Raw genomic sequence first — 22390 nt, forward strand, 5'->3', positions numbered from 1 at the left:
TCTTCCTCTGCACCTTTTCCAACTTTACAGTATTTTTTTCATGCGCATTGACCAGAAGTGTATGCAGTATTCCATGTGGGATCACACCACAAGATTGGTACAGGGATGTGTGAATACGTGCCTTCAAGTCACCTGTTGATGTACAGTGACTCAATGAATTTCACAAGGTTTTCTTGGGCAAAGAATACTCAGAGATGTTTTGTTAGTTCCTTTTCTGTGAAATGCAGTCTACATTGCCCATCAAATGCTAACCAGGGCTGATCCTGCTTAGCTTCCAAGATCAGGTGAGATCTGGTGCCTTTAGGATATTTGTGTAAGGATAGTATGATATCAACAATTCTGTCTTCAGTTCATTTTCTAACCATGCCTTGGCATTTGCTCATTTTTACAGCAGTAGCACACACTTGGTAACCTTTTTCAAAACTCTGATCGTTTTCCTGGACAGTGACTGTTAGCTGAGATCTGAGCAGCGTATATGCAAAGCTTTTTCTTCTTCTTTTGCCTCAATATGAACGTACCTTGAAGTCAATTTCGTTTGATATTTGAGCATCCCTTATGAGTCTACTTGCAATACTTTAGATCTAAAAGGAGTGTAAGTTGGTGCTCCTTAAAGTTCTGACCTGTAGACTGGTGCCAGTCTGTGAAGCTACTAGATGCAGGTCTCTTGAGAATTACCAGAAAAGAATGAAATAACTGAAGGGAAGTGGGTACAAACATGATATTGGTCCCTGACAAGTCTGCTGTTTCCCTACATGAGATAGCTTAAGAGACACGTACTTAAATGACTGTGCATATTAACCAAACATGGGCACTTTGCTACTTAGCCAAACCGTCAGGTCATTTATAAAACAAGTTTAAAAATTCCTCCAAATCCATAATTATCCAATGGATGACTGAGACAGTGACCCCTTTGCTTTCTGATGGGTTAGTGTACACTAACTTTCTTACATCTCCATTGATGTGGAATTTGCATGATCCCACCCACTGCCTCTCCCATAACCCTTTCCTACACTTTTCTGTAGGGCATATAGAGTGGAATTGATCAGCAACTGAACATACTGGAGGGGGTTGGGGGACTGACTCAACATGATGGAGGTTGTAATCCACCCTGCATCAAGACACTGCACTGTGACCTCCACCAACAATGGAGCTGGACCATATTTGGCCCACAGAACCCCCTTGACCAACAAAAAATGCTGTGGAGGGAATTCACCTTGATTTGGGGGAATTGTAGTTCACCTACATCCAGAGTGTACTATGAACCCAACCAATGATGGATCTGGACTAAACTTGGCACACATACCGAATATGCCCAAATTTGAATGCTGGTAGGGTTTGCTAGGAATTGTCCTTGACATTTGTAAGTTGTAGGTACTGGGGTTTATAGTTCACCTGCAATCTAAAAGCACTCTGAACTCCACCAACGATGGACCTGGAACTAACTTGGCACACAGAACCTCATGAGCAGAAAATAATACTGATTTTAATTTTTTTGAATAATTCAGGCAACCCAAGCTAGTTGTAGTAGTATTAGTAGTGATGTGAAAAATCAGGGGGGAAGCTGAAAAGAGAAGTGTCAGAAAGAAATAATAATAATAATAGGTACAGTGCTGAGAGTGTGTGACTTGCCCTCCTTCGTCCAGTCAGTTAGGAGCCCCCAGTGGCACAATGGGTTAAACCCTTGTGCCTGCAGGACTGAATACCGACAGGTTGGAGGTTCGAATCTGAGGAGAGCGCAAATGTCAGCACCGGCTCCCCATGCGGAGACATGAGAGAAGCCTCCCACAAGAATGGTCAAACATCAAAACATCTGGGTGTCCCCTGGGCAACGTCCTTGCAGACGGCCAATTCTCACACACCAGAAGCGACTTGGAAAAAACCAAAACAAACAAACTTGTGGCCCACTCTGTACATTTTAATTTATCTAGGATCCTGCAATAGATTCATTCATTCATAGAGAGAGAGAGAGAAGATGATGATGAAGAAGAAGAGGGTGGTGGTAGCAGCAGCCAGAGGCCCCTTTGTGACTTGTGGCCCACCCTGTATATACTTTTTAACGCATTTGAAATGTGTTTGAATGAGAGAGAGAGCAGCATTCCAAAGACATTGAAAAGTACATACTAAATATACAGATTAAAAACAAGGCTCTGTGGGAAACACCATCCAGCCGTGGCTCCAGGCTCCTTCCCTCTCGACCTCCCTCCCTCCTTCCTTCCCCAAGAGCTACCCTCCAGAGGACCCTCCTCCGTCCCTCCGACAGATATGGGCTCGTTAAAGGGGAGGTCTCTCCCGCCGCCCCCTCTCGGCTGCCAGTCAGTCACCTTCTCGGGTCGCGGGCGGTGGTCTCCTTTAAGCCTCGGCCTCCGGGCACCTTCAGCTCAGCCGCACCCGCCGACGAAGGGCGAGGCAGGTGGGAACTGGCGGCGGCGGCAGCAGCAGCAATGGAGACGCCCCTGCTGCTGCTGTGAGGAGGGGGAGAGGGCGGCGGCGGCGGCGGCGGCGACCCGGGGCGCTCCGCAGAAGCAGCCTGGGCTGAGGCGGCGTCGGCAGAAACCTGTCCGCATCCTGGAGACGTCACTGCGCTCCCGGCTCCCCTACCCCTCCTATGCGCACGCGCATTCCGCCGCCGGCCCCGCGCGCGCGCGCGCTCCTTCCTTTTCTCTCCCCCCCCCCCCCCCCCGCTTGCCTGAGGCGGACGGTTAAACGCCTTTCTGGAGGGGGGACGCGCGCGCCTCTTCTGAATTCCCTCGCGCCGCCGCGTCACTTCGGAAAGGGGAGGGAGGAGGGGAGGGAGGGAGGGGGAAGCGAGAGGGGTTAACGGGATACCTTTCCCTCCCTCTCTGAAGCGGCCCCGGCTAGACACCTGTGGCCCGCAGCACCTTGGAAACCCAGGGGGGATGAAAAGACACCTAGCAGGGGGGTTTGCAGTTTTGAGAGGCAGAAAGAAGGGCGACGACCTTGCAAAACGACAGCTACCGTGATTCCATAGTGCTGCCATTAATTCCACAGCATAAATGTGCCCCAAAGTTGTCTTCGAGTGTCAAGGCCTGCACAGGTTGAGACCTCCCTTGCCTGGAAGTCTGAAATACTCCGAAATTTCTTTATGTACTGTATTTATAGCCCGCATTTCTCAGCCATAGGGCGACTCAAGGTGGGTTACAGATTGGCACAGTTTGATGTCAGGCATTCATAAATTATTTATTTATTTATTTATTTACATCCCTTATATCCCGCCCATATCAGCCCGCAGGCGACTCAGGGCGGTCTACATGTCGGCACAATTTGATGCCATCAATACAATACAACAGCAAAACAATTAAGTGCATTTAGACAAAAAGCAATAACAATTTAAAAAGAGCTATATCCTCTCATTCCAATCCTCATCCGTTTCATCGTCTTGGCCGTTCCTGGGTCATTCTCCATCTCAAGCTTGACAATCTATTCCGCGGTTCCGAATGCTTGCTTGAAGAGCCAGGTTTTTACTCTCTTCTGAAAAGTCAGGAGGGAAGGGGCTGATCTAATATCCCTAGGCAAGGAGTTCCACAGCCGAGGGACCACCACAGAGAAGGCCCTCTCCCTCGTCCCCGCCAAGCATGCTTGCGAAGCAGACAGGATCGAGAGCAGGGCCTCCTCAGATGATCTTAACTTCCTGGAGGGTTCATAGGAAGAGATGCGTTCAGATAGGTAGGCTGGGCCAGAACCGTTTAGAGCTTTATAGGCTAAAGCCAGCACTTTGAATTGAGCCCAGTTGCAAACTGGCAGCCAGTGGAGCTGATGCAGCAGAGGAGTTGTGTGCTCCCTGAGTGCCTGGGCCACTTCACATCAGATGACCACCAGATCTACAACTGCGGACAAGAGGAACACCGAAGAAATGGATAGCCTTCATAATTAATAAGAAAGTTGCTAAAGCCATGCTTGGATACAACCCAAAAAATGACAGATTGGTCTCAATAAGAGTGCAAAGAAAGCCTTTCAACATTACAGTGAGTCAAATATACGCCCCAACCACAGCTGCTGAAGAAGCAGAAGTAGATTGGTTCTATGAGGATCTGCAGCACCTACTGGATAATACACCAAAAAGCGACATTATTTTCATTACAGGAGACTGGAAGAATAGTAGAGGCCAAGATGAAGTTCTTCGGCCACATCATGAGAAGAAAGGAAAGCTTAAAGAAAATTATGCTTGGGAAATGGAAGGAAAAAAGAAGAGGGGCCAACCACGGGCAAGATGGATGGATGGCATCCTTGAAGTGACTGGATTGACCTTGAAGGAGCTGGGGGTGGTGACGACTGACAGGGAGCTCTGGCGTGGATTGGTCCATGAAGTCACAAAGAGTCGGAAACGACTGAACGAATGAACAACAACATTCATAAAAGTGCCATTACAAACAGTCAACATTACAATATTAAACATATACAATCCGTTAAAGCATATAATCTTTGGTGTCCTGTTAAAAATGCTATCCAGTAACGTCGTCTGGCTATTCCATGTTCATCATTCATAGTTCCGTGTTATCTATTCCGCTGCATTCTCCAAAACTTACTCAAAGAGCCAGGTCTTAAGGTTTTTTTGGAAAGTCAGGAGGCAGGGGCCGATCTAATATCCCTGGGGAGAGAGTTCCATAGCCAGGGGGCCACCACTGAGAAGGCCCTGTCCTTCGTCTCTGCCAATCACACTTGTGAGGCAGGTGGGATTGAGAGCAGGGTCTCCTCAGATGATCCTAGATGGTTCATAGGAGGAGATACGTTCAAACAGGTAAGCTGGGCCGGAATAGTTTAGGGCTTTATAGGCTAAAGCCAGCACTTTGAATTATGCTCGGTAGCAAATTGGCAGCCAGTGGAGCTGACGCAACGGGGAGTTGTATGTTCCCTGAGCGCAGTTCCCGTTAGTAACCTGGCTGCTGCCTGTTGGACCATTTGAAGTTTCCGAACAATCTTCAAAGGCAATCCCATGTAGAGCACTTTGCAGTAATATATTCGGGATGTAACCAGACCATGGACCACCGTAGCCAAGTCAGACTTCCCAAGGTACGGGCGCAGCTAGCACACAAGTTTTAACTGCAAATGCTCCCCTGGTCACCACCAAAACCTGGGATTCCAAGCTTAGCGATGAGTCCAGGATCACACCTAAGCTGTGAACCTGCGTTTTCAGGGGGAGTGTGACCCCATCCAGCACAGGCTGTAACCCTATGTCCTGTTCGGCCTTTTGACTTACCAGGAGTACCTCTTTCTTGTCTGGATTCAATTTCAATTTGTTCACCCTCATCCAGATTGTCACAGCGGCCAAGCATTGGTTCTGGACCTGAACAGCCTTCTTAGTAGTAGGTGGGAAGGAGTGACAGTGTTGGATGTCATCTGCGTACAGGTGACATCGCACCCCGAAACTCCAGATGATCTCCCCCTGCGGCTTCATGTAGATGTTAAACAACATGGGGGACAATATTGAGCCCTGCAGAACCCCATAAGACAATAGTTGTGGGGTTGAACAGGTGTTTCCCAGTAACACCTTCTGGGTGCGACCTTCCAGAAAGCACCAGAGCCACTAAGACAGTACCTCCAAGGCCCATCCCCGTGAAGTGGCCCAGAAGGATACCATGGTCGATGGTATCGAAGGCCGCTGAGAGGTCCAGCAGAACAGGGACACACTCCCCCCGTCTAGCTCACGGCGTAGATCATCCACTAAGGCGACCAAGGCTGCCTCGGTCCCATGTCCCGGCCTAAAGCCAGACTGTGCCTGATCCAGATAATCCATGTCTTACAAGAAATACCTGAAGTTGTGAGGCCACCACACGTTCCATGACTTTGCCCAAGAAGGGAAGATTAGAAACTGGCCGATAGTTGACGAATTGAGTGGGGTCCAGTGATGGTTTCTTCAACAGCGGTTTTATCACAGCTTGTTTTAAGCTTGCTGGAATATTGCCTTCCCAAAGGGAGGCATTAACCACCACTTTCACCCACTTAGCCAATCCCCCTCTGGCTTCCTTTGTCAGCCAGGATGGGCAGGGGTCTAGGATACATGTGGTCGCTCTCATTCCTCCAAGTATCTTGTCCACATCCTCCGTTTTCACCAATTGAAATGAAGCCATCAAAATTGAACAAGCAGGTGCTTGTGTTACATCCTTAGAGACTGTCGTTAACACGGTGTCCAGGCCAGAGCGGATCAAATCAACTTTGTCTGCAAAGAACCAGCAAGTGCTTCACAGCGGGCTGCTGAGTTGTCAGGACTCTTAAGTTCTAATTCTAAATTAGCCACATGGGTAGTAGGTGTGGAGGCACTTACACTATAGAATTAATGAAATGTGCACAGTAGAATTAGTGCAGTTTGATACCCACTTTAACTGCTACAGTTAAATACTATAATAGCTAAAGTAGAGCAGTTATGGGCAAACTTAGGCCCTCCAGGTGTTTTGGACTTCAACTCCCACAATTCCTCACAGCCGGTTAGCATCAGGCATGAGCAAACTTCAGCCTTCCAGGTGTTTGGACTTCAGCTCCCACAATTCCTCACAGCCGGTTAGCACAGATTACATCAGGCATGGGCAAACTTCAGCCTTCCAGGCGTTTTGGACTTTAACTCCCACAATTCCTCACAGCCGGTTAACACAGATTATATCATCAGCATATTGGAGTTCTATAACACATGGCTATAACCTTGGTTTTGGCTTTCAGTCTGCTGAGGTTAAAGAGTTTGCCATTAGTCTATTATGTGATTTCCACACCAGTGCGAAGCCTCCCATCAACAAAGTATAGAATCATAGCTATAAAGATGGAAAATAAGTTTAGGGCAAAAATGCATCCTTGTTTGAGATCTGATCCCACTTTACTTTGGTGATCCCTCATTGTCCAAGTAAGATTGTTCGCCACGTGCGGTGTCCTGGTGGTGGGCACGTAGGTGACTGTGGAGCCCTATCCTTGACCCGCATGTTATCTCGCAATGAGGGCATGGGTTTCCAGGTAGAAGGCGGTTTCTGTCAGGGTTGGCTTGATGTGCCTTCCTCTTGAAATGTTGCTCCCTTTTGCCCTCCATTTATACCTTTTCAAATTCCACAGCACTGCTGGTCACAGTTGCCCTCCCGCTAGAGTGCTCAAGGGTGAGGGCTTCCCAGTTCTCAGTGTCTATGCCAGAGTTTTTAAGGTTGGCTTTGAGCTCATCTTTAAATCTCTTTTCCTGCCCTCCAACATTCCGTTTCCCGTTCTTGAGTTGGGAGTAGAGTAACTGCTTTGGGAGATGGTGATCAGGCATTCAGACAACAGGGACAATCCAGTGGAGTTGATGGCGTAAAAGCATTTATTCAATGCTGGTGGCCTTTGCTTCTTCCAGCATGCTGACAGTTATCAACCTGTCTTCCCAAGAGTTTTGCAGGATGTTTTGGAGGCAACACTGATGGAACCTTTCAGGAGTTGAGCGTGGCATCTGTAGATAGTCCACGTTTCACAGGCATTACAGGGTCGGGAGGACAAAAGCTTTATAAAGAAGCACCTTGATCTCCCTACAGATGTCCTAGTCCTCAGACACTCTCTGCTTCATTCGGAAAAATGCTGCACTCATAAATGGGTCACTTTGGGAGCCATTGCTGCCCAAAACTGTTACCATCATGGAGGAGCCGCAGGATGTTCACAAATTTATCAGGACATCCAATTTTCAGGAGGATAGTCCAGAGAGCATTACAATTCATTGTGTCAACGGCCTTTGCAAGGTCGATGAAAGCCATGTACAAAGATTGATTTGTTCCCTGCATTTTTCCTGTGGCTGTGAATATCACATCCACCGTTCCCTGGAGATGAAGAAGCCATTCTGGGGTCCAGGGAAGATGTCTTCTGAAATGCCTCTGGCAGCTTCAATCTAGGATTCACTGAAACAAACAAGCCTCCTCACCATGACAAGGTAACAATCCAGCAAGGAGCAAATTCATTGTGTGGTCCTATCCAGTAACTACCTGCTTTGTATTGGAAACACTGGACATTTTCTAGGTGTAACATGCTATTAGGACAACTGCCTCCAAACACAGTCCTAGCAGGGATGGCAGACTTAATGAAGTTTATTATGAAAGAGAAAATTGCATTCCATAGAAGAGAGATAGACGTGTGTGTAAAGTCTTTTCATTTATTTATAGTGTTAGGATTAACAGCACAGCTAATCACATGTTCTTCATCCCCTGATACCTTCACTACTTCCCCATGCCTCCTACTGTGCCACTACAAACTATTACAATGTTTATTTAAACACTGCTTTTCTCTTGACCAAGATCCAAAAAGGCTCACAACTTTGACAAAATATGAATACTGTACTAAAATAGAAGTAAACATGCCAACATTAAAACAAACCAATTAGAATCACATTAAACATGTAAAAAACTGTTAAAATAATTAAAACACCATCAGTGCCCACTGGCTCATTCCTAAAAAAATGTCTGCTTTAAAAGCCTGCCTGAATAAAAAGATTTGTGTAGTGTGTGTCTGTACATGCACCTGTGATTTTAATATCACGTCTATGTATATGTGTCAGCAGCTGCGAATGAGTTTTGTGTTACTGAATTATGTGGTTAGACCCCTATTAGGATTGTATATGTGGGGTGCTTGGAAAGGGCAACATATGGAAGCACAAGTAGGTTGATAATGGAAACCAATATGTCCCCGTTGGACCAAACATCAGTCTTTTAAGAACATAAATAAAAAAATGACTAAGAGCTTCTGGCTTTTATCATTTTTATTCCACAGATAAACAGACACATTCTACCATACAATATTTATAAGTGGCATACTCACTGGCAAAGCAAACCTGTAGTGTTCTCATTTGTGTAAAGCACAGAACTGAATTAAAATTTTAAAATGTTTCATAATGTTTCTGACTGTGGTTGAAATTAAATTTTAAGGAACTGAACACATTTCATAGAGATACTTATAATCCTTCATTTATGAGTTAAAATACAACCCATTTGGACTACATTTTTCAAGTCAGAAATGTGTGATGTTATGCATCTTTGGGGGGGGGAGATTATGTGGGATTTTCTCTATAATAAATGTGGTTAGAATTCATCTTAATTATGTGTTTGCAGCATAGCCCCCAAATGTGTTCAATTTTTTAAAAAATCAAAAAGAAAAATGTTCACTGAGCAGTGGGAATATTGTTACTATATAATGTGAATGCCACTCACAGATAATACAAACAACATGCATGTTGTTTGTATTATCTGTTTGTATTATCTGTTAATACATATAATATTTCTTCACCATATTGTTTTTCATATTCTTCATATTGTTTTCCACACAGAAAATGTTTCCTGCCCAGAAAATACAACAACTGGGGATTTGTTTTGCTCAAAATTCATATATGGTATGAACTTTGCAATCAGACTGCTAACTGGGCTTGGCTATAGGGAGCATATAATCCCCTTGTTGCGACAGCTCTACTGGCTGCGCATTTGTCTCCACATGCAATTCTAAGTGTTAACAATGACCTATAAAACCTTATAAGGGTTTACCCATGCTATTTGAAGGAACTTAACTCCCCTATGAGAACCATCAGAGTTCTAAGATCATCTGAAGAGGTCCTTCCCTTTGTCCCACCCCTTCTCAGGTTTGTTTGGTGACAGCAAAGAAGAGGGCCTTCTCGGTGCTGGTCCATCTTTTGGAATGCCCTCTTTATGGAAACCAAGGCAGCACCCTTTGTGCTTTCCTCTAAGCAGCTGAAAACATTCTTGTGTCAGCAATCTTTTAAAAACTTAATGGGGTGGGCTGTGTTGTTTTATGGTTTGTAATTTTATACTTTGTTTAATTATTTTAAATAATTTTTATAATTATACTCCTATCAAAGTTTTTTATATAATTTTAATTTGTACTGTTTCAAAGCATGTTGTTAGTCACAGCATTACTGAGCGAAATAAAGAAATAAAATAATTACAGAATCATAGCATTGAAAGAGACCACAATAGCTGTATCTGAAGAAACATCATCCTCCCACACAACCAAAATGTTTTGTATCCCCAGCAAATCCAGCATACTTCTTTCTTCAACAAAAACACATCTGGATGCTACTATAGAATCTTAATAGTCGAAAGAGAACACAAGGGCCATCTAGTCTAATCCCCATGCAGAAAAACACAAAGCACCCTCAACAGATGGACATTAGCCTCAGCTTAAAAACCACCAGAGGACACTTTGCTACACTCTGAGGCAGAGTTCCACTGCTGAATAGCTCTTATGGTCAGGAAGTTCTTCCTAATGTTCAGAAGGCATCTCCTTTCCCGTAATTTGAACCCATTGCTCCGAGTCCTAGTCTCCAGGGCAGCAGAAAACAAGCCTGCTCCCTCTTCCTTATGACAGATAGTTCTTCCTTATGACAGATAGCCTTTCAGATAGTTAAATGTGGCTATCATGTCTCCTCTTAAACTTCTCTTCTGCAGGCTCTTCAAGCCACTCTTTAAGCCTTTGATCATTTTAGTTGCCCTCCTCTGGACACATTCCAGCTTGTCCCTATTGAATTGTGGTGCCCAAAATTGGACACATATTTCAGGTGAGGTCTCAGCAAAGCAGAATAGAGTGGGACTAAATTTTCTCTAGATACTATAACCTATACGTCTATGATTTGTTTTGTTTTTTAGTTACTGTATCACACTGTTGACTCTGGTTCAGCTTATGGTTTACAAGACTCCCAAATTATGTATATTGCTTTCAAATCAGCTATCATCCATCCTGTATCTGTGCATTTCACGTTTTCTTCCCAGTTGTACATTTCTCCTTGTTGAAATTCATTTTGTTAAGTTTTGACTCAGTTCTCTAACCTGTCAAGGTTATTTTGAATTCCGATACTGTCCCCTGTGGTATTAGCTATCCCTCCCAATTTGATGTCACTTGAAAATTTGATAGACATTCCTTCTATTCCATCAAGTTATTGATAAAATATGTTGAATAGCACTGGGCCCAGGGTAGATTCCTACGGCACTCCACTGGTCACTTCTCTCCAGGATTAGGAACAATTGGTCAGCTCATTTTGGGTTTAGCCCATTATAGTTGTGTCCATCAACAGTGACTGTTTCTTGGTACACTTCATGAATTACTAATAATGAGGAAGTAGTTTTCCTCCTAGAAAAACGGGTTCTTACAATCGCCTGTTTTATGCATTACAGGAATAGTGTGGACTTTTGGGGGAGTAATCATTCCTTGATTTGGTTTATTTTGGAACAAGGTTCCTGAAGGCTTACTGGCATTTTTAATATGACTTTATTTAGCAATATACAGGCTAAGTACAATTGGAAATACAGCTATAAAAGAGGTCTCAACGTTCCTTGTTGCTCCTTCTAGAGTTCTCTGTTCTTCTTTTCTTTGAGAATAAAAATACTGTATTTGCAACTAAGTCTCTAACTTCTATTATTCTACAGTAAAGAGGCATCTCATTCAGATATTTACCATCCAATGACAATGAAACTCATTGCAATCCAACTACTAATCTCTCTGTTCTGTTATAGAGATCTTCCAGACTAAAACTGTTTACCAGTTTTAACAATTTTTGTAACCCCCAACATTATTAGAAGGTTCCTGTGAGCTCATTCAGCCCAATTCTTTAAAATCTTGCAGTTTTGTGAGAAACCATTACAGGCAGAAATAAAAAGTATTCCTTCATTTTACTTTGACTTTGGTGGTATCATTGTACAAATTCTGTTGGCCATCTATTTATTATTTCACCAAAATTTAATAAAAATACATCACCACTGACATATGACAAACTGAAACAGGGCATTTGGACACATGCTTACATGAATATATTTACACCAGAGGTGGGAATGCTGTCTAGAGTTGGTGGGACCCACAGTCTGATGCTTCTACTAGAGGGCCACTCAATTCTTTGCTTCTTGGCCTTTTGGCTAAGATCAAGTGTAGATTTGCTACGTTGTGAGATGTGACTGAATTGAAATAGTAACAAAAAATTTCAAAGAACTATGGTGGTATGGTATTATGTTGTAAATGTAAAGGTAAACATTTTGCCTGACATTAAATCTAATTGTATCTGACTCTGGGGTGATGCTCATTTCCATTTCTAAGCCAAAGAGCCAGCTTTGTCTGTAGACACCTCCAAGGTCATGTGGCCAGCATAACTGAATGGAGCACTGTTACGTTCCCCCAGAAGTGGTACCTATTGATCTACTCACACCTGCATGTTTTCAAAGTACTAGGTTGGCAGAAGCTGGGCCTAACAGCAAGAGCTCACCCTCCTCCCCAGATCTGAACTGCCAACCTTTCGGTCAGCAAATTCAGGAGCTCAGTGGTTTAACCCGCTGCGCCACCAGGGAGCCCTTTTTATTTATTTTATTGTGCTACACCTAAAAATACATTTTAAAAAGCTACAATATTAAAAAACCTTTTTAAATCACATGCTTGCGATTAGAAGGAAAGAAACACACATAAAACAGCATATGGCAAACCAAAATTTATGGACCTTCTCCCCAGTCGTCTTTTTGATAGTTCCTTGTAAAGCCCCTGTAACGCATATCTTGGGGGAGGGGGGAATAATCTCGCTAATCATTTTCGAGGTTCTCCATGCAATTCTATGGTATGCATCCTCTAGAAGTCACCAGGGAGTTGTGTTGGAGAACCTAGAAAATTCCCAAAGAGGATATCTCTCTGGGAATCTCTAGTCCTCCATCACATTTTTAAGGTATGCTGAGACAAGAAGTGAGGAAATTTAATGGTGTTTGGTCATTACCACAGTTTCACATAACCATGATCCAGCTGTGAACACATCCTCTGTGGATACAGAGGTCTTACTGTATTTATGTACTCAGGAGAAACCTCCATGCTGTTCAATACAACTTATTTATGAGCAGCCTTTATATCCAACTCTAGCTCAATATAAATTTCTACAAAATTTATATAATGCGTTCCTTATTTCACTGTATTTAATAAGTTCTCAATTTTTTCTTTCCTTAGGCTAGCTTTTTCCCAAGCCCTGCTTTCTTTGGGTTGAGCGCATTTTGTTAGAAAACATATATTATTTGTCCTTATTTCAATCTGGTTTCCAAATTGGTTTCAAAATAGCTTTGGGACAGAAATGATGAAGAGTATGACAGTCTCAGTTCTCTTGGATGTCCTTTCTTCCATTCTCAAGGAGAGTGCAATCCTGACTATAACGGGAAGAACATCAATTCCCGAGACAGAAGAACAATGTACCCACGCTGCTTCAAACTTGCCAGGAGTCAATTTCAATATATTTGTGCTCACCCAGCTCATTACCATATCCAGACCCTGATTCAGCAGATTTGCAGCCTCATCCAGCTCATATGACAAAGAGAAGTAGAGCTGGGCCTCAACGAGCACATTGGTGACTCCTTACTCTAAATCTCTGGATAAACTCATCTAGCAGCTTTATATATTGCAATTGCTAAAAACATAGGGAATAAAATGGAACCCAAGACCTGCAGACCGAATCAGGCCCGCTATGTCATTTTATGTGTGAGGGCAGCATAGTTACATTTATATTGTCTTATCATTACAAATGTCTCTTGAAGGCTGATGTAGCCCTCCACGAAAATGAATTTTGACTTAATACAAGTGTCAAAAGAATGATGGAGAAGCAATCACCATCCTTGGCACACCAATAAGAGTGACTTACAGTATGCTAGTTTTGATCACTTAGCATCGTGAATGGGTCATGTTATCTCTCTGGGTTTTGGTGTGGGAGACACTAAGATTGAGTGATCCAACTTCTTTCTGCAATCTGTTCCAGAAATGGCTGGAGATAAAGAGAACTGAATTTCAGTAACAGTTGGAAGGCTTCAGGCTCACCAGCTGTCATTCAGACACTAGTTGTTACACCTGTATATTCCCCACAATCCCTCCTACAGTATGCTACTTTATTGGCCTTGAATAACCCAGTTGGACCTGGATTTCAATATGGACCTTTCACCACAGACATGATTGCACATCATGCTAATAAACTTTTAACAGTGATGATATTTCACTCACTTTGACAGCTATTACCTGTTATATTTACTGTTAGGTTTTTTCAAGCATATATTTATTTTTAAACTGCTTATTTTGGTTAGAGATGCCCACTGTTGTATGCAGTTTTAGAGTCAACAGCATAAAGATTTCTGAGATTTACAAAGAAATACAGAGTATTTCAAACAACTAAATACTAAGTTTTCATTTTTTTCCAAATGCTTCCTGATTAGGAAACCAAGCAATCTTTAAATAACAAACAGAAATAATCTAGCCTTTGGGAATAAAATAAACAAACTAATAATAGGCCATGGCAGGTTACCTTCTTTCCCACGAACAGTACATTTTTCTTGGATACTTTACACATTCCTCATCATTTTCCAAGCAGTAGTATATGTTGTTTTTTTTCATCTTTCTACAGTTTTGCATTCATTCTACTGCTACATATGTTACTGAGGTCCAAACATATAGGAGTTTAATCTTTTTGGACCACAGTAACAATTAATAAATGTACGGTATTTTTATTTCTATAAAGAGTCCTAAAATGATTTGTTTTTAAACAAATTAACATGGTGCAAATTAAAAGGCTCAGCCTACCTGCTATACTAACATATTAAATAGTGCATTTCTTTTGGACATAGTAGAAGATACTTCTAACTAAACATTAACAAAGGTGCATTATAAACTGAATCAAGCTGTACATATTTTTATTGTAAATTAGTTGTGATTGTCAGACTGGAATGTTTAATTTCTGCAGCTCAAAATCTTCTTTATATTTTAAGAATTCATGGAAACTGCTGGCTGGATGGATTGCATAAGGAAGTATATTTTAAAACTGAAAAATTAATATAAGCACATTGTACATTTGTTGTGAGAGGAAATAAAAAAATGATATATGTCTATAAAAATGCAACCAACTTTTTAAAAAGTTCATACAAGAATCCGCCTACTAGTTCAAACCTAGAACTTCAAGATATTATTTACTTTAATGAGGCAACACTTGTTATTTCTCCTTCCATTCACATAACAAAAGGTGTGCAACATAAAACCTTTCAGCATCACTCACAATTGCCTATGCTAACTAAGGCCAATGGGAGTCATAGTCCAAAATTATATGGAGAGTTACATAAGCTACACCTCTCACTTTTTCAAATGAAATATAGGAATATATGGCTGCAATATGAATTCCTTGAACAAGTAATAACAAAGGATTGAGGTTACATCTATAGTTGCAAGTTTCTATCGGACAACTTTGCATTTTTAAACATAAGCATGTGAGACTTGCAACAAAAACTGCTTTCTTCCCCACTTCCTCGATATTGATGTGAGTCACCCACATCAATATCCAAAGTACCGTGGTCCATTCCTTGATCAGTGCTGAGCATACACCCACTAGAATGAGTTTATCCTGACCCTCACCTATAATCTGAGGAAAGGGTCCACTCACTATAAACCACCATCATTCCATCTTATGATGCTTGATGTAGCAGTTTCTGAGCTCTCTCCCTTAGCTGTGGATTGCAGAAGACATTAAAGTCAGGGTTTCATGGATATCCATATTGGATGTCTAATTTACATGGAGCGAGAGTTGCAAGATGTTCAAGCTGGGTTTAGAAAAGGCAGAGGAACGAGAGACCAAATTGCCAATATCCGCTGGATAATGGAGAAAGGCAGGGAGCTTCAGAAAAACATCTACTTCTGCTTCATTGACTATTCTAAAGCCTTTGACTGTGTGGATCATAATAAATTGTGGCAAGTTCTTAGTGGGATGGGCATCCCAAGCCACCTTGTCTCTCTCCTGAGGAATCTGTACAAGGACCAAGTAGCAACAGTAAGAACTGACCATGGAACAACAGACTGGTTCAAGATTGGGAAAGGCGTACGGCAAGGCTGCATCCTCTCACCCAACCTTTTTAACTTGTATGCAGAACACATCATGCGATGTGCGGGGCTGGATGAATGCAAAGCTGGGGTGAAAATTGCTGGAAGAAACATTAACAACCTCAGATATGCAGATGACACCACTCTGATGGCCAAAAGCGAGGAGGAGCTGAGGAGCCTTCTAATCAAGGTGAAAGAAGAAAGCGCAAAAGCCGGGTTGCAGCTAAATGTCAAAAAAACCAAGATTATGGCAACAAGAATGATTGACAACTGGAAAATAGAGGGAGAAACCGTGGAGGCCGTGACAGACTTTGTATTTCTAGGTGCAAAGATTACTGCAGATGCAGACTGTGGCCAGGAAATCAGAAGACGCTTACTTCTTGGGAGGAGAGTAATGTCCAATCTCGATAAAATAGTAAAGAGTAGAGACATCAGACTGGCAACAAAGATCCGCCTAGTCAAAGCCATGGTATTCCCTGTAGTAACCTACGGATGTGAGAGCTGGACCTTAGGGAAGGCTGAGCGAAGGAAGATAGATGCTTTTGAACTGTGGTGCTGGAGGAAAGTTCTGAGAGTGCCTTGGACTGCGAGAAGATCCAACCAGTCCATCCTCCAGGAAATAAAGCCCGACTGCTCACTGGAGGGAAAGATACTAGAGACAAAGTTGAAGTACTTTGGTCACATCATGAGGAGACAGGAAAGCCTAGAGAAGACAATTATGCTGGGGAAAGTGGAAGGCAAAAGGAAGAGGGGCCGACCAAGGGCAAGATGGATGGATGGCATCCTTGAAGTGACTGGGCTGACCTTGAGGGAGCTGGGGGTGGTGACGGCCAACAGGGAGCTCTGGCGTGGGCTGGTCCATGAGGTCACGAAGAGTCGGAGACGACTGAACGAATGAACAACAACAATTTGCAGTGGTCAACCCCCCCCCCCCCCACTTTGAACATTTTGTTTATTTATTTACATACCGCTTTTCTCACCCATGAGGGGACTCAATGCGGTTTCCAACATAATAATGGCAACATTCAGTGCCGTACATAAATTTTGTTCCTCAAGATTTTTCTTAACTTCTGCAAAATTCAGACATCTGCAGGTAGGTAGTGCTGCCTTAACTCAGCAACTACAGTCAAGACAACCAGAAACAGATAAAAGGATACCATCTCTCTCTCTATGTCTGTATGCCACCATTTCCACCCCAAAGAGTCCAACCACATCTCCTAGGTGGTGAAAATACACTTACAATATGACATAAATGTTAACAAATAAAGAGTGGAAAAAGAAAGGGGGAAAACAATTTTTGGAGTTTTCCGCACGAGTCTTTTGTGAGGCGATCATTTCTGATACTATCACTCAGCTTTATTTACAAAACTTTAATGTAGATCAGGAAAACATTAGCCACATTCCACATTCCAATTGTAGTCCCAACTAAATTAGAATGACAATTATTCTATCTTTGTTGGCGTTTTGCTGGCAAAACAAAGACAACTAGAAAAACAGGAAGCAAGAAACGGACAGTGACAAACTGAATACTTCTTAACAGATTCCAGTTTTAATATATGTGTTGCCAAAGCAATCCAAACAGAATAAACCATTAAGCCAGGTTAAAAAAACTCAACATAATTCTAGGCTGCATCAATAGGAGTATAATGTCTAAATCGAAGGAGGTGATAGTCCCACTCTATTCTGCTCTGGTTGGACCTCACATGGAATACTGTGTCCAGATCTGGGCACCACAATTCAAAAAGGACATTTGACAAACTAATGTGTCCTGAGAGTGACCACCCACATGGTAAATGTTCTGGTTACCCATTCCCTATGAAAAGTAATTTAAGATATTGGGTATGTTTAGCCTGGAGAAGAGAAGTTTAAGAGGTGACGTGTTAGCCATGTATAATATTTGAAAGGACATCATGTTGAATGTGGAACAAGGCTGTTTTCTGCTGCTCTAGAAACAAGAACAGAGCACATGAAAAGTAGTTTGCACCTTAACATTGGGGAAAAAAAACATCCTGATTGTAAGAGTTGTTTGACAGTGGAATATGCTGTCTCAGAGTGTGGTGAAGGTTTTAAACAAAAGCTGGATGGCCATTTGTCTGGAATGCTTTGATTTGTTCAGTTGGATTGGGAAACCTTTGTGGTCTCCTTCGACTCTGATTTTAGGATTTTTTAAAAGTAAAAAATGAAAAATCAACAAATATGTAAATCTGATTAATTCAGGAGTTCTACTTTACACTAAACATAAAGTCAGGGTTTTGTGGGTATCCAGACAATGGAGTACCTTCTCTAAAGGTAATGACAGCTGCAGGATGAAAGTAGGTAAAACAATGACTTGGTTTAATTGGAACTAAGAAATTATCTTAGGAAGTGATGGTAACAAAGAAAACCTCCTTGATAAGCAGGCATTCAGAAACCGTTAAAGAAGCCAATGGGAAACATTGCCATATCAAAGGATGTTGGTGAGATGAGGATTGAAGAGAGGGTGTGTGTGATATTCTATACCAGAGGTTCCCATTGGGGGAGACCAATGGCCCACCTACAGGTTTTAATTGGACAAAAAAAATGAGGCTCATCTAATAAGTCCAAGCCAACTACAACAAGACGGCACACAATTTTCATGGTTTCCGTATGGACAACTAAAAAAAGATACTAAATGGATAGGAAGATAGGCATTGATTGGAAAAGTAATGAAATGAATAGTATTTTCTTCCAGTCCAAGGAAAAGCAAATTGCAAAAGCGTTTAAATTATTATTAAAATGACACTCAGAAGGACATCTAATCAAAGATTGTATGATTTTATGGTCAAAGAATGTGGGCCATAACATTCACCTAGACAAATAGGAACAGAGGTAGAAAACAAAGATTACATTCACAATATGCTATGGACTAAGAGAAAAATTCTACAAGATGATGTATAGATGGTATATGAGGCCAAAAATATTAGCAAAGATAGAACCAAAATCAAGAAATGTTTGTTGGAAATGTCCTAAAGCAAAAACGTTTTGGATTATAATTCAGAAGAACATTGAACACATGCTAAAAATTAAAGTAATACTAGAGCCAGAAGCCTTTCTTTTGGGACTTACAAATTCAACACTACTAAAAAAAAATCCTGCCACTCTTTTTATACATTATAATTACAATGAAGGTTGTTTATGCTTACTACTGGAAACAAGAAGAAATTACCACCTAAGATTTATTGATTACAAAAACGTTCGACATGGCAGAGGTTCCCACCTTATTTGGCCTACTGCCCCCCTTTAACAAAAAATACTCAGCGTCCCCCTAGAAATCTACCTGCTTAAAAATAACAAACAGACAGAAACAGTGACGACTTTGCATTCTTTTTATGTATGTATATTTCTACCTACATTTCTACATCAAACCTATATTTCTACCTTCAATGTGGGTAAAGGATGTTGTTGTAAATAAGACACCTTGTAGCTTGAAAATATAAAATTATTTATTAAGATCAGCCATAGCAACATCCACATTACACACAGAAAATTAAGATAACAAAGGGTAATATTGAAATAAAAATTACAAATAATATTAAAAATAATCATGAGAAAAATGAACCTGGTAAGCTACCCATGTACTAATATTCAACTCTATTTTTATCACCTGCATAAATTAAAAATTAAAAAAATATGGATAAAAACCTTTTTTAACCTGGGAGCATATATCTCTAGGAATCTTTAGATCTTTAAACACAACTCTGTGCTCAACAACTGCTGGAGTTGGCCCACAGAAATGCACTGGAGGATCTAGAGATGCATAAAGCAGAGATTTTAATCAAATACGTGAATAATTAAATATGCAAGCCAAATCCAGATATGTGGAGAGAGGAGAGTACTTTGTTGTTTTGTGTCTTCAGGTCATTTTTAAATTATGGTGACCCTTGAATGAACCTATCAATGGTTTACCTTGATAAGATTTGTTTAGAGGGGGGTTCCTGTAACTTCCTCATGAGGCTGAGAGAGTGTGAATAGTCCAAAGTCACCAGATGTATTTCCACAGCTAAGAAAGGATTTGAACCTTGGTCCTGAGAATCAGGGGGGAGGTGGCCCCCTGCCAGTGGAATGCTCTCCCTAGCAAGATTAGGTTGGGTCCATCCCTCCTCTTTTTTAGAAGGAAGATCAAAACAAGGTTTTGGGACCCCACCTTTGGACAGTAGGTTTGGCAGTAATCATGATGTTGGAATTTTGACTGGGTTGTTGGTTGCTAAATCAGACTTTGATTCGGCTATATAACAATAATAATATTTTAAATGTATTTTAATCTAATGTTTTAACTTTTGTATAATGTTGTAAGTAATGTGTTGTATGTGGTCGGCATCAAATTGTTGCCGTTGTAAGCCACCCTGAGTCTCCCTTCAGGGGTTAAGGATTGGGTAGAAATGCTCGAAATAAATAAATAAATGTAATGTTAAAAATCTACACCACTCTGACTCCCTGTACCAGGGGTCCTCAAACGTTTTAAGCCCAGGGCTGGTTCACGATCCCTCAGACTCTTGGAGGGCCAGACTATAGTTTGAAAGAAACGTGAACGAATCCCTATCCACACTGCACATCTCTTATTTTCAGAGCAAACAACATGAAAGAACAATACAATTCTTAAAATGAAGAACAATTTTAATCAACATAAGCTTACCAGTATTTCAATGAGAAGTGTGGGCCTGCATCTGTTTGATGAGATAGTCAAGTTAATTAGGATTGTTGTTGTGTGCCTTCAAATCATTTCAAACTTTGGGCAACCCAATGTCTAAAATGTAAGGCAGGGGCCAGATAAATTACCTCTGAGGTCTGCATCTGACCTGCGGGCTTTAGTTTGGGGACCCCTGTCCTATACCTTTGTTGAGTCCTTAATTAGAATGGGGACTGCGATCTAGAAACCAGAAGACTATTTGTCTTGGTGGATTTACTTGAATGTTTGCATTTTGAGTCAGCCCCCCTTTTTTTCTTCTTTTTGAGCCCAAAGATCTATCTGCTGCTTCAAATAACTTTGAATTAAGAGCTTCAGGGGCCAATTATTTGTTTCAAGTACCAGAAAGGAAAAGATATCTTAGGGTGCATCTACACTGTAGAATTAATGCACTTTGACATTAACCGCCCTGGCTCTATGCTATGTAATCTTGGGAGTTGTAGTTTGGTGAGGCACCAGCACTCTTTGGGCAAAGAAGGCTAAAGACTTTGGAAGAGTATCACTCCCATGAATCTATGGCATTAAAGTATCAAGCTGCACTCATTCTACAGTGTAGATGCATCCTTGGATTTGGAAGGCACTAGATAAGATCCTGCAGTATATCGTTAAATACAAACGTTGGGATTGTCCACACCATCATGTCTCTGCTTCAGATATATAAACTGCCATATACTGCAGTTTGAAACTGCGTTATATAATCAGTGTAGACCAGGCATGGGCAAACTTCGACCCTCTGGGTGTTTTGGACTTCAATTCTCACAATTCAGTTGAAATTCAAAATACCCAGAAGGCCAAAGTTTGCTAGTACCTGGTGCACTCATATAATGGAGCTCAACTGCATTACATGGCAGTATAGATGGGAAATGAGAAGGGCTGTTGATGATGCGGTGAAGGTCTGGGGCCACTAGAAGTAGATTGTCTTCAAGGCCAATAAATAACAAACTTATTTTGCATAATTTTTAATATGGAATTTAATGTTTTTAAATGTTGAATATGTTTCAATTTTATTCTTTTTTTGTTTATTTGGATTATTTGGAATTGTATGTGTTTTAAGGCATTGAATAATTGCCTCGATGTAAGCCGCCTTAAGTCCCCTTTGGGGTAGAGAAAGACGGAATATTGAGAAAATAAAAAAATAAACTGCAAGGCCATTTTTCTGGGCGGAAACTTTAAATGAAGGGGGGCTACATTTCTGCCATGAAGGAAAACCGGTTTAATGGAAAATTTTGATCTTCGCTTCTGGGTTCTGTTTCTAGGAGCCTCCTCACACTTGGGTATTTTTCCACTTCAATCGACTTTAAATGTTGTGACGGCCTCCTACAGAATTCTGGGACTTGTAGTTAATGGGAGGTCCTGGGCTTCTCTGGCTGAGCGGTTTAAAGGCTCTTCCCTAATCTACAAACCCCAGAATTCCGCTGTCACGGCCTCCTGGAGACTTCTGGAGTTTGTAGTTCCTTAGCTACTGTAGACTTCTGGAGTTTGTAGAGGGGCTTCAAACTGCTCATCCCGAGAAGCCCTGGGCCTCCCTAAACCACAAGCCCCAGAATTCTGCAGGAGGCAGTCACAGCATTTAAGGTGGAATGAAAGTACTGAAGTGTGAGGAGACCCTATACGGACCAGAAACGGGGAGAGTGAAACACGGCGCTTTCCTCCCTCGGTGACAAAATACTTCTTTCCTCTCTCTGAAACAACGGCCACTCCTGCGGCCTTCCCAAAATCACAGTCAAACCCAATGCGAACTCTACACTCCCAAAACCCGAACTCCTACCGTTCTTTCCTCTCTTACTTCTAGGTGGAAACGGAAGTGCGATGGGCCCTAAACTTCCGGCGTCTGTTGGCTGCCGACGGGACCGTGGGCATGCGCAGTACACA

General features: G+C 41.9%; 1 protein-coding gene across 6 annotated transcripts in view; it reads right to left on the minus strand.

Moving 5' to 3' along the window:
* Positions 1-22390, minus strand: part of AGTPBP1 (ATP/GTP binding carboxypeptidase 1) — a 76364-nt gene extending 53974 nt beyond the window's left edge. For 2 of the 6 annotated variants that reach the window (XM_060762100.2, XM_067464450.1), the window contains exon 1: positions 2322-2595. The gene's annotated coding sequence lies outside the window, so the exon portion shown is untranslated. Of the gene's footprint in view, positions 1-2321; positions 2596-20467; positions 20499-22286 lie in introns of those variants that run through there. The other 4 variants (XM_067464447.1, XM_060762101.2, XM_067464448.1 and 1 more) reach the window with 4 other exon arrangements.

Source organism: Anolis sagrei, chromosome 2, assembly GCF_037176765.1.
Source record: "Anolis sagrei isolate rAnoSag1 chromosome 2, rAnoSag1.mat, whole genome shotgun sequence".
NCBI lineage: Eukaryota > Metazoa > Chordata > Lepidosauria > Squamata > Dactyloidae > Anolis > Anolis sagrei.